We start from the raw sequence: 16,003 nt of genomic DNA, 5'->3' as shown, positions 1-16,003 counted from the left end.
AGTCACATGACCTCATCTGCAGTTTGGGCTCAATGAACGGTTGCCAGAGTTAGCAAATGAAGACAGGATACACACTTAAATTTGCATTCCAGGCAGTGAGAACATATTTTAGCATAAGTATGTCTTGCTCAATATCTGGGACCCTACTTAACGAAACCTGCCTCCCAGGATTATGGTGAGGATTAAAGAACACACAGGACATAAAGTGCTCATAGGTACCTGACTACGGCGAAGGGGTGGCACTAGGTCTGTTCAAAGACTGCTGTTTGTCCTTTATATAACAGCTGGCAACACACCCTGCCCTGGACCCTCATGCAAAAGAGAAAAATGGCCACCATGCATTATCGACTCACAGTTTAATAAGCAAATTCACCTAGAGAAGACACTGCTCCTTTCAGTAGGTGAGGCTGTCTTGCTCTGCTTTGCCCCCAGGGAAAACAGGGTGAAAGGGTAGAATCCAGTGGCCAAACCTGGTAAGTTCAGAAAAGTTCCTCATGAGAAACAATAATAGAAGAGATAAAGGGTTAGCAGTTTTGCAAACAGAAATAACTTGGCTAAGCAAAGGAGAAAATGAGGTGGGCAGATGGTAAGGGGAGGGGTGTAGGTGGGGAACAGGGCCTGGGGAGAACACGTGAAGAAAATTTGTGGGAGAATGTCAAGTGGGAAAGGCCTGTTGCGCCTAAATCAGAACATCTGGGCGCCTTGTATGAGGCATAGGGAAGATGGGAATGTTTCTCAAAGGTCCTCAGACAACCTCAGGCACAGCTGTGAGGCAAACGAGTTTGTCTTCAACACCCTTTGCTCCGCCCTTTGAGCAGGAACTCCAGGTCTGGCCAGCCCTCTGCCCAGCGATCCCCTCACATCTCAGAAACATTGTTCTAAGAAAAGCACCACCTTCATCCCCCACTCCCTCCCAGGTTTGGCACTGTTCTGTTTACTTGTCCAAAGTGCTCCTTCTAAGACCCCAACCCTTATGTGACAAACTAACCACAGGGCTGGAACATTCTTTCCAGGGATAATTCACATTTGGTAACATCTTCTAGAATGATCTTTTTCCCTTCTCCCCTGCACTTTCCTCCTCATTGTTGTCTAATTCATTACCTTCTCTAATTGGCAGAAGGAGTGCTTTTTAGGGAGAAGAGAGGGTTACCGTGCAGCCTGGTAAAAATGAGATCTTTGTGTGTCTCTCCAAATACATTCCATGAGCAGTGAAGACAGTAGGTATGCAGTAGGTGTTCAATAATTTTGTGTTGGGATGATTTAATCAATTAGTGTGCGCTGGTGACTCTCCTAATTTCAGAAAAGATCATCCTCATTACTGTTCTTATGCAATCATTTCTGGAGGAAGATCCACTAACAATTGGGAATCTCAGTCGTGTCATCAGTTGCCCATCCCCCGTCTCTATAACGTTCTACTTTGGAACAGAGAAAGTTTCCCTTCAGGCATGTGTGTTGAAGAAAGTTCTGGAGATGACAGTGGGAATGATGTGCACATCTTCCAGGTAGAATGGCAGGTTTCTGATTGCTATTATTACCACCAATATTCTGCAATGCCTTTGGGCGACCGACAATGCACTAGGTGTTATGAAAAGTTTAAATAGCAGACTCCCTGACCCCCAGGTCATGTCTGAAACTCCATGGTCTGTTCTGGCCTGCCCATTGGAATGGAAAACACAAGAAGATACTTCCTACTTCCTTACCGAAAGCCCTGGGGAGTTGGGCAAGCTTTCCTAGCAATGGGGGTTACCAGATCAACTGTGCTGTCTTTGCTCACTCTTTTTTTCTATCTTTTGATTATTCAGGTGTAGGAGAAAGTAAAGTGCTGACGTCGGAAGCCTTTATCCAAAGGGCTCCTGGAATCCCTGGTAGGTTCTGAGGACTGAACCTCAAGAACAATGTGTGAAGCTAATACAAAACAGTGTCTCTCTGGTAGCATCTATTTCCCACCAAAAATGATTTACAAGGAATGGTGAACACTCACCACAACCTCAGAAAGATAGGACTGATGACAGCCCAATATCAGAATCAACTCAATATCAGAAGCAGACACGATTGGCTTGTGAGAAACAGTGAGTGATCTATTCATGCTTTATCTCACGAAAGAGAGGAGATTCAATTCTTTGAAAGTCAATAAAGAGAGAGTTCTTTATTTCTACACTCCTGCTCCTTGACTCAGAGACTAGACTAACCTTAAAACTGACCAGCTATCCTCTACGACACAAGTGACATCTTTTGAGGCAGCCAGAGTACAGCTTTATGCACACACACATGCACCCCCCAAAATCTTTCTGTATCCTTTTAGAGACTACAACTTTCAAGCAACCAATAGTACAAGATGTGGAAGACGGTGGGGAGAGTCCCTGCCAGGGACCCTCTGCATCCTGAAGGTGGAAGAGAGTTGGTAAAAATCAAATTTTGAAAGATGTGGGGAAGACAAGAAGAGCCTGTTGGGACATTTTTTGGACAGTTGGGGGTTATAGGTTTTTTTGCATTGCAGATAGAAGAAAATCACACCTCAACCCAACAGGGCCAAACTTTGTGTATGTCACTAACCCTGGGAATGGAGCTAGGAAGTGGGAAGAATAATCAGCCATCCCTCCAACTACAGATGTAAGAAGGATATTCAAGTAGCACCCAAGGGGATAGTTAACCGTTCCAAAGGCAAGCTATATAGTCTGTTATTTGCCCATACCTGGGTCTGGATTAATCTTCTCATTCAAAGATGAATACATAAAGAAAAGAGACAGACTGAAAGTATACTGCAGGACATGAAAAGAGAACACCATTCTGAAGACTCAAGAGTATGTCCAGAAGAAACTTTTTCAAAAACTTCAGCGTCAACAGAAAGAAAAATGACATGCCTTCTGTAAAATTGGCAGAAATCCATTATGATCATACTGAGACAGAAAGAGAGTTAGAAGAGCTATGGGATTATTTTGGAGGGATAAAGATGCAATAACATATTTCAATACTGCATTAGAAGCAGCAAAGAGGAAAATTAACCATATGGAAAAGTACACCAGTGGTATAAAGGGTAAATTTGGGTAAGTATTATAGAATGCAGGGACAAGCAAGTAAATATTTTAAAAGAGATAATAATTTAAATAAGGAGGCCAAGTTAAAAGAATATATCTGTGTTGTTCATGTAGGAACAAAACTGCAACAGAAGTAATAAAGATATAATTGAAGAAAAATTTCCTGGGCTGAATAAAGTCTGGAATATACAAATCAACAGCCATGTTTTATAGGCAAAATTTATAAAAAGAACATACGCCTGGACATATCCTGGCAATGCTTTTAATTAAAAGAATAGAGAAAAAATTTTAACAAACAAAAAAGGATATAAATCAGTCAATTCTCAAACTTCTACTCTGCAGCACTGAACGTTTTCCAGGATAAAATGGGTGGTTTTCAGAAATTTTTGATGAAAATAATTTTTTATTTATTTTTAGTTAATATATAATTGACATATAACTTTATATTAGTTTCAGGTGTACAACATAATGATCTGATATTTGTATGTATTGTGAAATGATCACCACAATAAGTCTAGTTAACATCCGTCACCACACACAGTCACAATTTTATTTTCTTGTGATGAGAACTTTCAAGATCCATTCTTTTAGCAACTTTCAAATATGCAGTACAGTATTACTAACTATAGTCATCATGCTGTACATTACATCCCCATGACATTTATTTTATAACTGGAACTTTGTTATGAAGAAAAAAATTCTTGACCTAAACGATTACACCTAGCCAGAATGTTGTCCGTAGATGGCAGGAAACAAAAAGAGAATCTTAGATGAGGAAGGATTCAGAAAAATGCACCTACCCCATATTCTACCTAAAAAAATTCAAATCAATGAACTCGAGTTAATAGAAGGATGAGTCAGAATTAAGCATTTGAGAATGGGGAAGTTGTGCCATAAAAGAACTGGCAGTGAAAATGTAAATCAGCTAAGTATGGAGCTAAGTCTAAATAATTTTTGTAAATATGATTTAAAAGCAAATAATAAAGCCATTCGTAAAAGACAAGCTATACTATATGAAATAATTTGATGACAATAATCTGGGCCTTAAATTCCAGGTTACCTTTACAAAAACCAGGGAGATATAAGTAAAATGTTTCCAATTCCTTTTCTTATCTAGCAGGGAGTCAAAAATATTCTTTTATTTTTGATGATTAGAAAAACACAGATTAAAAAATGTTTTGGAAAACTTAAAAGAAAGCCACCAGTAAAAATATAAACAGTCTGGGCTTTGCTGAACCAAGACGGCAGAGTAGAAGGACGTGCTTTCACTTCCTCTTGGGAGAACACCAGAATCACAACTAGCTGCTGGACAATCATCAACAGGAAGACACTGGAACTCACCAAATAAGATACCCCACATCTAAAGACAAAGGAGAAGCCACAATGAGACAGTAGGAGGGGTACAGTCACAGCAAAATCAAATCCCATAACTGCTGGGTGGGTGACTCACAGACTGGAGAACACTTTATACCACAGAAGTCCACCCACTGGAATGAAGGTTCTGAGCCCCACGTCAGGCTTCCCAACCTGGGGGTCCGGCAATGGGAGGAGGAATTCCTAGAGAATCAGACTTTGAAGGCTAGTGGGATTTGATGGCAGGACTTTGACAGAGACTCCACTCTTGGACGGCACACACAAAGTAGTGTGCGCATCGGGACCCAGGGGAAGGAGCAGTGAACCCAGGGGAGACTGAACCAGACCTACCTGCTAGTGTTGGAGGGTCTCCTGCGGAGGCGGGGGGTGGCTGTGGCTCACCATGGGGATGGGGACACTGGCAGCAGAAGCTCTTGGAAGTAATCCTTGGAGTCAGCCTTCCCAGAGTCTGCCATTAGCCCCAGCAAAGAGCCCAGGTAGGCTCCAGTGTTGGGTTGCCTCAGGCCAAACAACTAACAGGGAGGGAACCCAGCCCCACCCATCAGCAGTCAAGCGGATTCAAGTTTTACTGAACTCTGCCCACCAGAGCAACAGTCAGCTCTACCCACCACCAGTCCCTCCCATCAGGAAACCTGCACAAGCCTCTTAGATAGCCTCATCCACCAGAGGACAGACAGCAGAAGCTAGAAATACTACAATCCTGCAGCCTGTGTAACAAAAACCACATTCACAGAAAGACAGACAAGATGAAAAGACAGAGGGCTATGTACCAGATGAAGGAACAAGATAAAATCCCAGAAAAACAACTAAATGAAGTGGAGATAGGCAACCTTCCAGAGAAAGAATTCAGAATGATGATACTGAAGATGATCCAGGACCTCGGAAAAACAATGGAGGCAAAGATCAAGAAGATACAAGAAATATTTAACAAAGACCTAGAAGAATTAAAGAACAAACAAACAGAGATGAACAATACAATAACTGAAATGAAAACTAAACTAGAAGGAATCAATAGCAGAAAAACTGAGGCAGAAGAACAGATAAGTGACTTGGAAGACAGAATGGTGGAATTCACTGCTGCAGAACAGAATAAAGAAAAAAGAATGAAAAGAAATGAAGACAGCCTAAGAGACCTCTGGGACAACATTAAACACAAAAACATTTGCGTTATAGGGGTCCCAGAAGGAGAAGAGAGAGAGAAAGGACCCAAGAAAATATTTGAAGAGATTATAGTCAAAAACTTCCCTAACATGGGAAAGGAAATAGCCACCCAAGTCCAGGAAGCGCAGCAAGTCCCATACAGGATAAACGCAAGGAGAAACACACCGAGACACATAGTAATCAAATTGGCAAAAATTAAAGACAAAGAAAAATTATTGAAGCAGCAAGGGAAAAATGACAAATAACATACAAGGGAACTCCCATAAGGTTAACAGCTGATTTCTCAGCAGAAACCTATAAGCCAGAAGGGAGTGGCATGATATACTTTAAGCGATGAAAGGGAAGAACCTACAACCAAGATTACTCTACCCGGCAAGGATCTCATTCAGATTCGATGAAGAAATCAAAAGCTTTACAGACAAGCAAAAGCTAAGAGAATTCAGCACCACCAAACCAGCTCTACAACAAATGCTAAAGGAACTTCTCGAAGTGGGAAACACAAGAGAAGAAAAGGAACTACAAAAACAAACCCAAAACAATGAAGAAAATGGTCATAGGAACATACATATCGATAATTACCTTAAACGTGAATGGATTAAATGCTCCAACCAAAAGACACAGCCTCCATGAATGGATACAAAAACAAGACCCATATATATGCTGTCTACAAGAGACCCACTTCAGACCTAGGGACACATACAGCCTGAAAGTGAGGGGATGGAAAAAGATATTCTATGCAAATGGAAATCAAAAGAAAGCTGGAGGGCTTCCCTGGTGGCGCAGTGGTTGAGAGTCCGCCTGCCAGTGCAGGGGACACGGATTCGTGCCCCGGTCCGGGAAGATCCCACATGCCATGGAGCGGCTGGGCCCATAAGCCATGGCTGCTGAGCCTGCGCATCCGGAGCCTGTGCTCTGCAACGGGAGAGGCCACAACAGGAGAGGCCCGCGTACGGCAAAAAAAAAGAAAGCTGGAGTAGCAATACTCAAATCAGATAAAATAGACTTTAAAATAAAGAATGTTACAAGAGACAAGGAAGGACACTACATAATGATCAAGGGATCAATCCAAGAAGAAGATATAACAATTATAAATATATATGCACCCAACATAGGAGCACCTCAAGACATAAGGCAACTGTTAACAGCTGTAAAAGAGGAAATTGACAGTAACACAATAAGAGTGGGGGACTTTAACACCTCACTTACACCAAGGGACAGATCATCCAAAATGAAAATAAATAAGGAAACACAAGCTTTAAATGACACAATAGACCAGATAGATTTAATTGATATTTATAGGACATTTCATCCAAAAACAGCAGATTGCACTTTCTTCTCAAGTGTGTACAGAACATTCTCCAGCACAGGTCACATCTTGGGTCACAAACCAAGCCTCAGCAAATTTAAGAAAATTGCATCTTTTCTGACCACAACACTATGAGATTAGAAATGAATTATAGGGGAAAAAAAGTAAAAAACACAAACACATGGAGGCTAAACACTATGTTACTAACCAAGATATCCCTGAAGAAATAAAAGAGGAAATCAAGAAATACCTAGAGACAAATGACAATGAAAACACGACAATCCAAAACCTATGGGATGCAGCAAAAGCAGTTCTAAGAGGGAAGTTTATAGCTATACAAGCCTACCTCAAGAAACAAGAAAAATCTCAAATAAATAATCTAACTTTACACCTAAAAAAACTAGAGAAAGAAGAACAAACAAAACCCAAAGTTAGCAGAAGGAAAGAAATCATAAAGATCAGAGCAGAAATAAATGACACAGAAACAAAGAAAACAATAGCAAAGATCAATAAAACTAAAAGCTGGTTCTTTGAGAAGATATACAAAATTGATAAACCATTAGCCAGACTCATAAAGAAAAAGAGGGAGAGGACTCAAATCAATAAAATTAGAAATGAAAAAGGAGAAGTTACAACAGACACCGCAGAAATACAAAGCATCCTAAGAGACTACTACAAGCAACTCTATGCCAATAAAATGGACAAGCTGGAAGAAATGGACAAATTCTTAGAAAGGTATAACCTTCCAAGACTGAACCAGGAAGAAACAGAAAATATGAACAGACCAATCACAAGTAATGAAATTGAAGCTGTGATTAAAAATCTTCCAACAAACAAAAGTCCAGGACCAGATGCCTTCACAGGTAAATTCTATCAAACATTTAGAGAAGAGCTAACACGCATCTTTCTCAAACTCTTCCAAAAAATTGCAGAGGAAGGAAAACTCCCAAAGTCATCCTATGAGGCCACCATCACCCTGAGACCTAAACCAGACAAAGATACTAAAAAAAAGAAAATTACAGACCAATATCACTGATGAATATAGATGCAAAAATCCTCAACGAAATACTAGCAAACAGAATCCAACAACACATTAAAAGGATCATACACTGTGATCAAGTGGGATTTATCCCAGGGATGCAAGGATTCTTCAATATATGCAAGTCATTCAATGTGATACACCATATTAACAAACTGAAGAATAAAAACCATATGATGATCTCGATGGATGCAGAAAAATCTTCTGACAAAATTCAACACCCATTTATGATAAAAACTCTCCAGAAAGTGGGCATAGAGGGAACCTACCTCAACATAATAAAGGCCATATATGACAAACCCACAGCAAACATCATTCTCAATGGTGAAAAACTGAAAGCATTTCCTCTAAGATCAGGAATGAGACAAGGATGTCCACTCTCACTGCTATTATTCAACACAGTTTTGGAAGTCCTAGACTCGGCAATCAGAGAAGAAAAAGAAATAAAAGGAATACAAATTGGAAAAGAAGAAGTAAAACTGTCACTGTTTGCAGATGGCATGATACTATACATAGAAAATCCTAAAGATGCCACCAGAAAACAACTAGAGCTGATCAATGAATCTGGTAAAGTTGCAGGATACAAAATTAATGCACAGAAATCTCTTGCATTCCTATACACTAATGATGAAATATCTGAATGAGAAATTAGGAAAACACTCCCATTTACTGTTGCAACAAAAAGAATAAAATACCTAGGAATAAACCTACCTAGGGAGACAAAAGACCTGTATGCAGAAAACTATAAGACACTGGTTAAAGAAATTAAAGATGATACCAACAGATGTAGAGATATACCATGTTCTTGGATTGGAAGAATCAATATTGTGAAAATGACTATACTACCCAAAGCAATCTACAGATTTAATGCAATCCCTATCAAATTACCAATGGCATTTTTTACGGAACTAGAACAAAAATATCTTAAAATCTGTATGGAGACACAAAAGACCCCGAATAGCCAAAGCAGTCTTGAGGGAAAAAAACGGAGCTGGAGGATTCAGACTCCCTGACTTCAGACTATACTACAAAGCTACAGTAATCAAGACAATATGGTACTGGCACAAAAACAGAAACATAGATCAATGGAACAAGATAGAAAGCCCAGAGATAAACCCACGCACCTATAGTCAACTAATCCATGACAAAGGAGGCAAGGATATACAATGGAGAAAAGACAGTCTCTCCAATAAGTGGTGTTGGAAAAACTGGACAGCTACATGTAAAAGAATGAAATTAGAACACTCCCTAACAACATACACAAAAATAAGCTCAAAATGGATTAGAGACCTAAATGTAAGACTGGACACTATAAAACTCTTAGAGGAAAACACAGGAAGAACACACTTTGACATAAATCACAGCAAGATCTTTTTTGATCCACCTCGTAATGGAAATAAAAACAAAAATAAACAAATGGGACCTAATGAAACTTCAAAGCTTTTGCATAGCAAACCATAAACAAGACGAAAAGACAACCTTCAGAATGGGAGAAAATATTTGCAAACAAATCAATGGACAAAGGATTAATCTCCAAAATATATAAACAGCTCATGCAGCTCGATATTAAAAAAACAAACAATCCAATCCAAAAATGGGCAGAAGACCTAAGTAGACATTTCTCCAAAGAAGACATACAGATGGCCAAGAAGTATATGAAATGCTGCTCAACATCACTCATTATTACAGAAATGCAAATCAAAACTACAATGAGGTATCACCTCACACCAGTTAGAATGGGCTTCATCAGAAAATCTACAGACAACAAATGCTGGAGAGGGTGTGGAGAAAAGGGAACCCTCTTGCACTGTTGCTGGGAATGTAAACTGATACAGCCACTATGGAGAACAGTATGGAGCTTCCTTAAAAAATTAAAAATAGAATTACCATATGATCCAGCAATCCCACTACTGGGCATATACCCAGAGAAAACCACAATTCAAAAAGACACATGCACCCCAATGTTCATTGCAGCACTACTTACAATAGCCAGGTCATGGAAGCAACCTAAACGCCCATCAACAGACGAATGGATAAAGAAGATGTGGTACATATATACAATGGAATATTACTCAGCCATAAAAAGGAACGAAATTGGGTCATTTTTTGAGATGTGGATGGATCTAGAGACTGTCATACAGAGTGAAGTAAGTCAGAAAGAGAAAAACAAATATCGTATATTAACGCATATATGTGGAACCTAGAAAAATGGTACACATGAACCAGTTTTCAGCGCAGAAATCGAGACACAGATGTAGAGAACAAACATATGGACACCGAGGGGGGAAGTGGCGTGGGTGGTGATGGTGGTGGGATGAATTGGGCGATTGGGATTGACATGTATACACTGATGTGTATTAAATTGATGACTAATAAGAACCTGCTGTATTAAAAAAAAAAGATAACATTCTTTTCTCAGTTAAAAAAAATAAAATGAAATAAACAGTCTGGAAGAGGCAAACAGTCTCCAGTGTCAGTCTCTGTCAGGAAATTCCATTCTTCTTCTTCTCTGCCTTTCCTGATAAGGGCAGGGGAATAAGACTTATCCCTGCCCTCAAGGAGCTATAATACAGAAGAGAGGTGAAAACACGTTACTAAAATTCAGCCTGATGTGAGAGCTTTTCAAAGATGTGTGTATAAAATTCCCCTTTGGGGGTGACCCAGAATTCACGGTGGGAGGGGAGTGAGGTGGGAAGGAGAAAGGTTGAGGAAGGCTTCCCTTCAAAACACTTAAATTATTAACTTGTCTGTCTACCAGACTGTGAGCACCGGAAGAGCAGGGACCTTGTCTTACTCAATGGATGAATGGATAGATGGATGGATGATGAATGGATGAATGGATAAATGGATAATGGATGGTTGGACAGACAGATGGATGGACCCTTAGTTAATCAGACCAATTCAATTGGTCTTGCTCAATTCACATTTCCCCTAGGGATTCTAATTAATCCTACTTCTAAAGGATTAAAGTTCATCCTCCCAACAGACCTTCCTCTGTAGGTCATCCACTTTCTATACCACAGCAGCAAATTGCCAAACTATGCCTCAGTGGCCTAGGGAGAGTCATGTTCCTGTCTAAATTCCTATCTCCCCATCAGGGAGTGCCTGCCCGGGGGAGCAGAGACGCCAAGGCAGTGTATTATTCTTTGTGACTCACAGTGCTAAAACAGGAGAATAAGAATGTATCCTTGATCATATTATTTCTTTATTCCTGATTTGATTTAGAGCTCAGAAAGCTGATTTGTGGCATAAATGATGTATGAAGTCAGACTTTAGTTTGTGGGGAGAAGTGGGACCAGACAGCCGGGTTATGTACCAACCATCCCCTAGCAGTCCTGACATCATCTCTGTCGGCCTTTTTTCCCCCTTGCCCTCCCTGGGGGAAGGAAAATATGAAGATATTTTCTGGCAGTGGGACAGCATGGAGGAAGAGTTGGGAATGCAGTCATTTGCACGACTGGCCTAGTAAAATTAGCTAGGCTTTTAGCTCTCAGAGGACAGTCGTCACGGCAACCCCAGAATCAAGGAGCAGGACGCCTTTTGGCCATTGTCTGGAGCACAAAGTCCTTATTCAGCTTTCCACAAGCTGGTTAAACAAACATACCCAGACAGATAGGTACAGACGCCGATAGACAGGCACTCACAGACACAGAAAAGTTTTAAAATCACATAGAAGGGGCAAGTTCCTTCCTACAGCTTTTGATGACCCAGATCACTGAAACCGCATTTGTCTGCTCCTCAGTTTTGTCCTGCACCTGCAGACTGTGGGAAGTGGAGCTACTCTGATGCCATCAGAGGACAGTCTTCCAGGTCTCAAGGAGCTGTCCCAAAGCCTTTAAGTGTACATATGTCCCTTCTTGAAACACAGGTCCTAGGAACTGTCCCAGCCATGGTTCACTGGTTAGTGTGAAATAACACCTTGCCTTGAAGGGTCTTAGGAGGACTGGACATGTGTAATATAGCACATTTTGTGGCTTCCTTGTCTGTAGTTGTCAGACGTGAGGCTGACCTGAGCCAGCAGCACTGCCCTTCCATGGGAATCCAGGCCCAGCTCACCCAGACAGGAAAGAAACCGAGGCCTCCCAAGTCCAAGCAGCCTGTAATATCAATGCAAAACTCTATGGGGAAACTGAAGGCGTTCTGAATTTACTTAAAAGGGCAAAATAATAAGAATACCAGCTGGCAGCTTGACTGGTGTTCAGACCAGAGCCTCTGGCTTCAGGCCAGAGATGTGCAGAATCTCTGAGGAGGCCCCTTTGCTGAGGCTCAGCCCCTAGCATTCCCTTCTCTGGCCTTTTCAGGGCACAAACCACAGGGTGAGCTGAGAGAGGCACAGCTCAGAAGTCACCTGCCCATATCTTCGTGGCCAGGTGAGAAAGTACAGAAAGGTTAGGTGACTGGTCTAAAGACACACAGCCTGTCCATGACAGAGCCTGGACTGGAATCCAGGACTCCCAAAAGCTGAATAGGTAATGAGGAACATAGCAATTGCTCAGGGCAAAGGAAACAGGTAGAGTGAGTAGGAGACTAAATTAGATGCTGAAAACTGGGCACCAGGACCTACTGGAATCTCATGAGATTATTTTCAGAGTAATGGTATAATACTAACCAAAATTTACTGTGAACCTACATTGTGCTAGCACTTTACTAGATGTTTCTCATACATTATTTCTCTGTGACAAGGTTATCCCCATTTAATAGATGGAGAAACTGCAAAAGTGGTTACCAAAGGGGAAGGGGAGTGGGACAGATTTGGGGTATGGGATTAAGAGATACAAACTGCTATTATAAAATAGATAAGCAACAAGGATATATTGTATGGAACAAGGAATTATAGCCATTATCTTTTAATAACTTTAAACGGAGTATAATTTGTAAAAATACTGAATCACCATGCGGTAAACTAATATGACATTGTAAACCAATTATACTTCAACAAAAAAAAATAAGCTACCTGCCCAAGACCACACAGATGCTGAGGGGAAGTGTCAAGATTCTCCCAAGTCTTCATGCCCTCGAAGCCTGACTCTTGACTCCTTATGACAACAACTTTCATCACAAGGAGAGGTAAGGAGCTGAATGTCCTCATTTATCTTAAGTTCCCATATGTTCAGACCCTAAACTAAGACATCTCCCAGAGAAGGTCAGGACATAAAATTAAGACAAAGAACATAAAACTTTGGGAGACAAATAGATTCATGAATTGAAAGTAGCTGGCTGGGGTTACACGTGGTGGGTGATAGATACGTTTTTTGGATTGGGCTTAGTGTTATATGTGTGTGTTTGCTAGGAGGTAAACACCAAGATTATTTGTGTCTTTTCCTTACGTTTAATGTAGAGCCAGAATTCTCCTAGTAGGCCAGGCCAATGGAATGGGGCCTGTTTTTTTTAAACTTTAGAATCCAAAGGATTTATTAAAGTTGGTCAGACATTGAGGCTGCACACCAGGGCTCGTCTGAAGACTTGACAGGGCTGGATTCCAGAAGGTCTAATTAGTTAGAAAACGTAGGGGAAACTTCAAGATTCCTGCCAATGGGTGGAGCCATGTTAGTTGCCCTCACAACAAACTCTTGGCTTGCCCACTGGCTGGAAGAGAAATAATATAGTCATTTCAGAACAATAAGGAAGCTATTTTTTCCTTGTGCTGACTCTGAGACCAAGGGCTAAAGCACTAGCTTTGGAGCTGAGAAGACCTCAGCTCAGTTCCCAACCTTGAACTCAATTCTTGCTCTGTGGTATGAAGCAATTATTTTACTTTTCACTTCATCATGTTATTGGATTTGATCAAAATGAGGGACATCCAGGGCTGCTCCAGAGCACGGTTTGCATTGCAGTCTAATGGACATGCACCAAGCTGTACACGGCAGCCCTGCTAAACTTACACAGCAGGTGGGGCATGAAGGCCACCCAGCAGAGCTCCCTCTCTTTCCCTAGTCTCCATTCTGTTACGCTCAATTCAGGAACTATATATAATTCACCCACTATGTGTCAGGCACTGTGCTAGGTGCTGGGGATAGAGAGACAATTAACACAAAGTTTTTGCTGTCCAGACACTTCCATTCTAACAAGAGGGACGCAAACAGGCAAACATAATTGCAATGAGGGTATGAGGCATGTACTATTGGAAGTGTGCAGAGGGTGTGGAAACAGTACAGAGGAGTACTGAGTACTGAGAGGGTCGAGGAAGACTTTCAGAGATGCTGATACACAAACAACGTTTTGAAGGATGAATAGTAGTTCAGAAGTGAAAATGGAAAGGACAGCAAAGGGAAGAGTACATACAAAGGCCCAGAAACGCAAACAGAGGGACCTCAGGCCCTTTCAGGAATTTGGCTACTTGCTCATATGTCCCGAGCACGGCTCAGAAGTGCAAGAACAGTCACCAGTTCTGATAGCTGTACAAACCAGCTGCTCTCTCCAGCTCCTTGCTTGTACCTCCAAGGGTCTCTGACCCACTTGGCTCAGATCTTTTGCTCCTAATTCCGGCCTCCAGGCGCCTGGCCCCAACGACATGGGATGGATGTTTTCCTGACCTTGATTTTCTTCTGGGCGTGATCTACTCTGTGATCTGCCACTATTAGAGACACTCCCCCTCCTCCCACCATGCTCTGTGGTGCCCTAAAGGCCAGCCCAGCCCAGCCTTCCCAACAGGGACCAGACACATACAAGGATCTGCAAGTTGTCTGAAGGAGCTAGAGTGAAAAATATAAGTGGGACAGGGAAGTGGCAGGAGACCAATATGGTTCCTGCGAAAGACTATGGACTTTATCCTACAGACAGGGGAGCCACTGAAGGGCATGATGCAGTGGTGGGGGGAACGTGGAGACTGGCAGATTCTGATTTGTCTTCTTCAGGGTGACTCTGGTGGTGACGGGGTGGATGTACCGGGGGGAGAGACAGGAGCAAGGGGAAAATCAGCGCAGGAGGCTGTTGCAATAGTCCAAGCAAGACTTGAGCAGGAGAGAAAGCTGGGTTTCCCTGCCATTCACTGCTGGTACCCTCAATCGGGACCTCCCCAGAGGCAGGGGCAGAACAGACCTGGGGTCCCTTTAACTCATCCTGGTTGTTCTATAACCCTCCATCATGGTTCTAACTCTTACATTTGAAGGCTGCATCCTACTCCATCACCATCATTGCTCTCCTCTCCTCTCCCCCTCCCCCTCCTCCCCCTCCTCCTCCCCTCCTCTCCTCTTCTTCCTCCTCCCCCTCCCCCTCTCCCCCTCCCCCTCTCCCCCTCCCCCTCCTCCCCCTCCCTCCTCCCCCTCCCCCTCCCCTCCTCCCCCTCCTCTTCTTCCTCCCCTTCTCCCCCTCCTCCTCCTCCTTCTCCTTCTTCTTCCTTTCATTCTCTCTCTCTCTCTCCCACCCACCCCCCTCTCCTGGAGCAACATATTTTGCCTCCTTCCTCTAGCACAAGCCTCCCTGAAGGGAGAAAATGGAAAAATAAAACAGAAAAGCAAACCTGAACTATAACAAACTAACTGATGAATAGTCAGCAGGGGTCTTGTGAGAAGCAGGTATGACCCACAAGACTACTGCCCTTGCCACTTTAAAACAGAAGCCCCCGTCATACGGAGGATCAATAAAGGTTTGGTCTTTCCCACGGCTAGAAACTCTGGGATGCTCCACAAATATTTAAAACAAGTTTCATCACAGACACCATCACCTTGGAGCCTGGAGGAGGAACTCTCAGCCCTCTGCAACGATCCTGCCAGCAGACAGTAGGAAATAGAGACCCACTAAACAACACCCTTGGGCCCATGTTCTGGCTTCCCTGTGACCATCTGCCACCTTCAACTTGCCCAGGACTATCTTCAGCGACTTTCCCCAGGTCACGGCAACCTGTTTACAGACATCTAGAATTCCCAGGCACTTTTAGGACAAGGGACTCAGGATGTGTCCAAGTGGGCAGCAAAGTCTTCTCTAAGAGAAGCCGTTCCTCCAGATCTATTTCTGCCGATGTAAACACTTGCCAAAGAAACAAGGCATGTGGGCATGCACCAGCGCTGCAGGCCCTCGGGTTGCTGCAAAAGGCAACTGGAAAGTCACATGTCATAACAGTGGAAAGTACATATGCAACTATTCTTAGCC

This window comes from Delphinus delphis, chromosome 17 (assembly GCF_949987515.2).
Source record: "Delphinus delphis chromosome 17, mDelDel1.2, whole genome shotgun sequence".
Taxonomy (NCBI): Eukaryota; Metazoa; Chordata; class Mammalia; order Artiodactyla; family Delphinidae; genus Delphinus; species Delphinus delphis.
The sequence above is the reverse complement of the archived record's forward strand: the minus strand, read 5'-3'. Positions refer to the sequence as shown.